Here is an 8,208-nt window from a genome sequence, read left to right as displayed (position 1 = left end):
TTCTCAAGGGCAGTGTATATTTCTCAGTGACTCATCTGCCTTCTAAGGGAGGGAACCAAAAAAATTTCCTACAGGAGGAAGAAGAAGAAAGGAGGGAACAATTAACTAAATAAGTAGCTGAAGCTTCAAGCAGTGGAACCTGTCTATCTAGAAGCAGTTATGGTTTTACTCAACTTCAGCCATGCCTCAGCGTAGTATTTTAGTAAATAGTGTAGACACATCATCTACTGTGCTCTGATACTTTTCCTTCATCACTTAGACAGTAGACTATGTCATGGAATGGCATATTGTGTGGCTGGCAGAGGATATGGTATGGAATACATCATCTTGCATTTGTCCTTCCCTTTATATTGTAGACTGTTGTCCACATAGCGATTTGACAGAAAATTGGAAGTTTTGTGTGCAGTGGAAGGAACAGAATTATCAAGGTCTTTTAGACTTTACTTACATTAAAGGTGAAAAAATATTAAATCTGCAACTAAGAACAACGTTTCTATCTTTACTGAGATCAGAATTAAGTGTGCTGCTGTAGGAATAACAATTTCTATATTCCCATTCACTCTAAAACCTCAGAACAACTAAACAATAATGTGAGGATTTGGTGAAAAATCTCTTTAACAAGAGCAATAGGCATATTTTTCTTCCAGTGAAGAACTGCACATATGCAGAGATACCTCATTCCCATCCCACAGGATAACTTCAACAAGGGAGCAGATTGCCAAAATAACCTGGCTCTACTTCTGCCCTCAATTCATTTCTGCCTTCAGAAACCTGCAGAATGAATTCTCCAGATTTTAGGGCCTTGGTTTCCACATTTGGGCTAGCTTCCCCCCCCCCCCCCCAAATACACAGCCTATGTTTGGCCTAATACTTGAATAGTGCAGGGGACTTAACCAGCTAAAAAGGAGGCTGCAGCGTTTGGTAGAGTATTTAATCCTTGAAAAAGCACTTAAGGGAATGAGAAATATTCTGATGGAAAAATTCAGAGAATGTAGAGCCTTATTCCTTTTGAATGTGTTAAGGATTTTTGCTAAAACATCTCTGTCCTTTGAGAGTGCTCTTTCTTCTGAAAAGGGCAAATGCTTCACTTCTGCTGATTATATTTACAAAGGGCAAACTGAGTTTTTGCTTTACCCTTAATGGACAGAGGCTAGTGGCAAATGTTGCTCTTTCATATATCTCAGCATTCCTCGTGGTGTGTGCTGTCAGAGTCTATTAGGAATAAGTGCTTGGGCCACACAGTTGTAGAAAGGCTTTGTTTCCTGCAGTCACCACTGAGAGCTGGGCAGAAAGTCTTTAAAAAAAACGGTGCTAGGCTGGGTAAGTCTGACATGCTGTGTGAAGTCAGCGTGCTGGAGCACGTGGGCAGAGTGCCCCTGCTACTTGTACAGGAGGATGGCATGTTTAATGGCTCCTCCTAGCCAAGCCACCAAAGCAGCTGAGTTGGGAAACATGAGTGATGGCTATTAGGGGCCAAAGCTGAGTCATCTGTAATATAATCACAGGGAAACACACATTTTTCCTAAGAGAAAATCAATAGAACTTTGCACCTTTTCTTGTAATATTTCCAGTCTGCACCATCAGCTACAGTTTGCTAACAGATAAGCTGGTATAAATTCACTGAAATTAATAGATTTCATAAAAAATGAATGGATTTACAACAGTGTAACATAGCTGATGCTAGATCCACGCACATGTAAAAACACATTGAACAAAAGTAGTTTTTATAGCACACAGATGACCTTCAAAATGCCAAGACCCAGCAAGACTAGTAAAAAAGCAAAATTGCCTATTTTCTGCTTATGCTCCTGTTCTGGCATAACTCCCAAGGAGAATAAAGCATGCAATCCTGAAAATATTGCTATGAATGACAAGAGGGCCAGAAGCCCACCAAAGGGAAAAAGAGCAAGAGAGTGTGTTCATTAACGCTGTGATGGAGAATGCAAAAGTATGTCTGAACACGTTTCTCATTTCCTGCATAAAACATTTTGGAGCTTCTTCGCACTTAGAATTAGTAAGTAAATAAATAATGTGCTCCCAAACTTGTGTCAAAACTAGGTTGGTTAATGTATGTGCTGCCTCTATTGTATTTGTTACTACACAGTAAATTTCATGCTTAGCCAGAGGCTGGCAAAGTTCATTTATTCATTATCCTCAAACTTCAGGCAGTTATTATTCAAACTTCCCTAGTACATCTATTTAATAAGAAAAGAACAGAAAATTGATGGGATCAAAAATGTTAAAGTCTTAATTAATGCTTTTAGCAAAGACTGATTGGAGGGAGTTGTTGTGAGAATATTAATTTGTAGCAAGCAAGTAAATTGCTTGTTTTGAATAGCCGGTTCCTTCCCGGGAGCTAGGAGGCCCAGGCCTGTCAAGTGAGTTTGGCCTGAGGCGTGCGCTACGAGCTCCCTCCAGCCCGGCCGACCTGCTGGCCCTTGGGGACACCACCGCTGTTGGACCCTGTGGATGTCTACTGCCGGGTAAGGAAAACTGTGTTACATGGCCATGGGAGACTGCTGAAATACCAATGCATGCAAATTATTTCTGATCAATAAAGGGAGTGTTTAGATGTTAAAATGTTCACTAAGAGCAGAGAAAAGATAAGGGAATTTTTTCATTGTTTCGGGGCTTTGGTGGTGTTTTTGTCCCCTGGCAGCCTCGTAGTACCGCAGATCTCTGAGCACCGATGCAGGAGGCTGTTTGGTGGGCAGGGAGGCCTCCATGCCCCTGCGAGCAGCACAGACCAGGCACCTTTGCCTTTGGTTCACATAGGAGCAGTTGCAATTAGTCCACAAGTAAATGGTGCTGAAAGAAATCATATATATGATAATGGTTGGTACTAGGACCTGTGACAAAAAAACTGGAGGTGTACTCCTTGCGAGATGGTAGCAGTACACCACCCTATAGCCAGCCCATGGTGGCTGATGGGGGCAGGAGGAAGACAGTACACACGCCGTAGAGCCCCCCACAGCGATGAGCCAACTCCCTCCCTCTGCCGCACTCCTTCACCACTCTGCTAAAGCTGCCAGAGCAGGTCGGAGCTGGAAGGGGCTGCACAGGAATTTCTGTGGGACAAGTGCCCAACAGGCCATGGTGCCAGCACTCAGTTCAGCCCCTCTCACTGAAGCTGAGTGCGCAACTGGGTGACAGTGCTGGCTGCGGGGGCAAAACTGGAGAGTGCTCGGACCACCACGTTGAGGAGAAGCTCAGCAAGACAGGAGGGAGGCAATGGAGTTCTGCTTCACCCAGTCAGGAGCAGAGCTCATTCCGTGGATGTAGCCATGTGGTTTGATGGAGGATGAGAAAGGGGAATGTATTTCTTCTTATTTTTGGTTTTTAGAGCATGTTTCTAAAACCCAGTAATATCACTTGACTAAAAGATCGATTTTATTATAAACAGAACCACAAGGAGAAAGTAAGTGTTTCAGATCTGCATCAATGACAATCCAAAAATAGTACTGAAAAAGATGACCTTTTTTTGCTTTTAAGGATGCATGCTAATGTTAGTGAATGGATTGAAATCTCCTATTTTACCTCTGGTGACTGCCAGCCTTTTAATTTTAACAATTATGGACATTCTAAACAAATCTCTGTTAAATTAAGAGTTGAATTGAAGAGGACCATGCTGCAGAGTTAGTTAATGAATTTCCCTGTTTGTTATCTATAGATACGATTTCCTGTTATTGTTAAAATGTTTTTTAAATCTCACATGGAAAATCCTTTGTAGTTCAACACAAATGAAATGAACAAGGTCTCTGTAAGTAACTATAAAAAGTATAAAGTTCAAAAGAGAATTACACTTTTCCTGTAAGATATTTCTCGGATTTACTCTGGGAAAGATGTGGAAGTTGGGGAAGGAGGTGTTAAGCTATTTGTTTTGTTCCATGACCAAATCTATATAAAACTTTAGTTAACTTCTGTTAATGGACTTGAAATAGAAAGAAACAAGTAAATGTCTTTGGGAATGTTATGCAGGATGAAAAGCTAGATGACCACATAATATGGGCTCTTAGTTTTGGATTTTCTTGTCATTTTCCTTGAAAATCTGTAAGTCAGTCTTTTTTTTTTTTTTTTAAACGAACTAGAATAGGTATTCTTGATTTATTAAATACTTCTCAGGGTTATAAGTGGCTCTGACAATTCAATGGGAGGATCATGACTCATTTTGTGTAGTCTTCAAGGTGATCTGCATAGTGTGTAGACAGAAGTTGATACTTAGCCTGTCAAAGTCATCTGCTTTGGCAAAAATTAGAATACTCCTGATTTCCAGTTACTGTGATTTTTACAATAGGTTTTAGTATTTTTTTGTAAACAGAGTGCTTCTATATTCATAGTCTATGGTAAACACAAGATTTAGTTCTGTATTTCCATGGCAGACTCTCTTTTTAATGTATATGCTGCAATTTATTTACTTACTGTTCTGGACAGTTGTATTTCAGTACTTCCAGAATTGTCAGAGTTGATCCAAGTGACTGACACCTGCCGGTACATCATTAATCAAATGTCTTTGCAGTTTAAAAAATGTGTCATCTGCCCCACAGGAAGACTTTTTGTACTATCTGGATGTGTATGAGGAAGGTCCTTGTCGTGACTCTGAAGGCTCCTACCTTTGACACCCACAATGTGTTTGCCTCTTCCTCTCCTCCCACAAAGACCAATACAGTGGGTCACTATGAACAAGATATGAGTAGCTCAGCCAAATGTTAGCAAAGAACTTGATAACCATTTGTTTGGGAATGCTAGGGGCTAAATTATCCCTTGGCTCATCTGCCCTCTTAAGAGCATTAGAGAACAGTAAGGTCCCCTTCCTCCCCTCCATCCTCCACCCTTTGCCCATCAATGCATCCTTCTCAACAGGCATCATGGCATGGCACTGCCCTTGGCGCCGGCATTGCCCACTGTGGCGCAGCAAGCTGCGTGGCCAGGCCGGGTCAGCTGACGTACGGCTGAGGAACAGCAGCGAAATGAGAGACAAAACTCACCTTAGGCTAGCAGTGGTTTTGCACAAGGAACCGGACTGTGCCTCTCGAAGCAAGCTGCCAGGTCCCATTGCTGAGGATAGTCAGTGCTGTGAGGAACTGGAGAAAGCAGAAGAAACACAGTCAGAGAATTAGTCCTGTGGGGCCTCCAGAAAATCACCAATGTGAGATACTGCTTTTTTTCTTCCTCAGCTTTCTAGGATCCCCTCTCACTGAAAGTGGTGTAACAGGGGTAGGTAACTATTTCCCATTCACGACCAATTTGTCATAGGAGCAGGCTACTGTGCAAGTGCTCTGTCTGCAGGGGCTGCACTGCCTGGCTCTCAGACCTGTGGCCTGTCCAGCAGGGATAAAACTTCACTGTCCAAGCAGGTGGGAAGGAAGATGCCGTCTTCCCACTCTGCTCACAACCATGTGACACACTCCAGCCCTTTGCACAGTTGTGGCACCTGTGAAATCACTACTGGGGTGAATTTATTAAATCACTCAGGAAACCTCTTATTCACCATTCCCTGCGCACAGCGCAGCCTCACAAGCTTTACTCAGGTGCAGCAGCCGCACCCGAGTGCAGGGAAAAGCTGCCTGCTTCGTGTTCCTGAAGAGATCTCAGAGTGCCTCAGGATTTAAAAAGACTGCTTTCCTTTTTTATGCTAGGTAATCCTGTAACTCTAACAGGAATTAGGACTTTGTTCATAATGGGTTGTAAGATGAAACATTCCACTTTGTTATTTTATCGCACATGGTCATGTATTGCTTTGAGGTTTGGAAAGCAGGAAATCTACAGTCCGTGCGCCTTGCCATGAACAAGCTAAGCAGTGTGTGAGCTTGGGAGCTATGTTTGCTTTGGAACATTGATAAATCTTCGTACAAGGACATAGTGTGCACATCTAAATCTGTGCCAGGCCAAGGAATAACTGTACTGAGTGATGATCGAGACCAAACTACATCTGTCAGTGATATCAATTACTCTGATGGGAATGCAGTGCTCAAAGTGTGCAAGAGAAGTTAAAGACAACAAAATCAAATGAGACAATGAAAACTTACAATTTGATTAAGGAAACATCAGTTATTTTATGATCTTCAGCAAATACACTCACTTGTGATTCATTTATGCTAATTCAGTGCAATACAAAAAAAATACAATCATTCAGTGCTACAAATAATGATAACAGTGCAATCTATTTATAGAGTGTTTGGATATAATTTCAACTTCTGTAGTACAGTGGAATGGAAGTCTCAAGTTAGTTAAATGCACAGCAAGGTGCTAACTGCAATCCTGGTTAAAATGAACCTCAGTTTACAGTTAAGTTGCTGGTTGAGCTAATGACTTTGTATTCCAAGTTAGCTTTTAGTCCCTGTGAAGTCAACAGCAGAACTCCTTATATAGTGGAATCTCTTATGTGACCTTGTTTAATAATGAATAATACAGGCATTTTAGTTTCCGGGAAGATAAGCCAGGCTTGACAAGACAGGAAAACAAAATTGAATATGTACCAGTGCATCAATCCTATTTTGGGTTTGTTGATTTGGCCTTCTGGCAGTTTTTCAGCATGCATAGGGATAACAACCAATGATTCACTTCGCTTTCAGAACTGTGGAAGCTCAAACCCAAGCAAGCAGTAGTTAAGAAACACACACTGGACTGCTATCAAAATCTGAACTGTAACAAGATTTAAAATCAAGACCAAATGAAACCGAATCCAGGTTCTACAGTGTCAGAAGTGAGAAATTAAACCTTTTTAGTATTTTCAAGAACATAAGATCTAATTATTAACCCAAGGGTCAATTATTTTGAGAACAAGTAGGTCATCTTACACTACTTGTGCTAGACTACTGCATTTCACTAAAGCAAACCATCTCAAAAGCAAATACCTACAGCTTTATGTGTATAGAAAGTATTTGTCAGTCTGGTCATAAATGCACATGGAAAAGTCAGCCAAGTTTAGGATCATTACTCAAGGGTAATTTAAACCTTGGCATGGCAGTGTTTTGGAGCAGAGCAGTGCTGGAGAAAGCACTGCTCATGTTCACTGCCATGAAAACGCCATGTGTTTCACACAGTGCGTTCCCCTTGATTCAGTGTGCATCTGTTGCTGCTGGCATTTCCAGGGCTTGGGAAAAAAACATCCAATTTGTTGTTTATAGCTGGAAGTGCAATTAAAAAGATGGCAAGGGAGGAGGGGAGGTGGTGCAGGAAGCTACAGGGGCTGCTCACCTGGGAATGCTGTAAAATTTACTAGCTGTGGTTTCTCTGAAGTAGGAAACAGCCGTGCTGTACAGTCTGCACAGGGAATGTGCTCAGTCAGTTCTGCGGTCATGCTGAAGTCATCTATTTTTATTTGAGCAACACCTACATTCCCAAAACAGACAGATGGAGTTCAAGCAGACAGTTGAGAAAGCAGAGCAGCAAGATTTGCCATGGCTCAAAGTTCCCCTCTACCCTAAAACAAGCTCTTCTTAGTGGAGAAAAGTGTTGTTGTTTTTTCTTCATGTGCTGAACCAAATAGCAAAATAAGGTGTTTTCCCAAATAAGCTCACTGATAATCATTTTTACAATGCATCTCTAGCTAATTGGGGTACAAAGAGGTGCATAATTCAAATGCTATCTAGCCCAAGGGCTTAAAGAAAAGCTTAACTTTCCCTGCACAATGCAATGGAGATAGCGAATATGACAACTGCCTATCAGTAGGCTGCAGACTTTCAAAAGAGCAGGTGACATCATAGGTGCAATATTTAATGGGATGCTACTGCAGCTTAAAATCTGCCCATAGTCATGCCTGTTTGGTTCAATATACCTAGTCAATTAGCTGATAAGACATTAAATAGTCAAAATGTAGAGCTTATTTCAGAAGAAAATATTTTAACAGCATGGGTAACTAACATGCATGCATTAAGAAAACCAGGACACAGGGAAAACAATTTAGTTTAGCTACAGTAAAGTAACTGTAATAGAACAATGTTGACCATAACTACTTACTGTATGGTATCACCTGGCTTTTACCACCCAGGGGAGATTAGGATTGTTTTGTTTTGTTTTCCTTCCTCTTTATATATATGGTATATATATTTAATGTCCATATTTATATTCAATATCCATGTTTCAGACCAAAACCCTAACATTTTAGAGAGCAATAAGTGCCCTTTAAACCCACCGACACAAACTGTGGTCTCATAGAAATAGCAATTGCAAGCGTAAAGTAGCCCCTTCTGTGTAAGACCCCCACTT

The sequence above is a fragment of the Apteryx mantelli genome, chromosome 10 (genome assembly GCF_036417845.1).
Source record: "Apteryx mantelli isolate bAptMan1 chromosome 10, bAptMan1.hap1, whole genome shotgun sequence".
Lineage (NCBI taxonomy): Eukaryota > Metazoa > Chordata > Aves > Apterygiformes > Apterygidae > Apteryx > Apteryx mantelli.
This window is presented reverse-complemented; position numbering follows the sequence as displayed.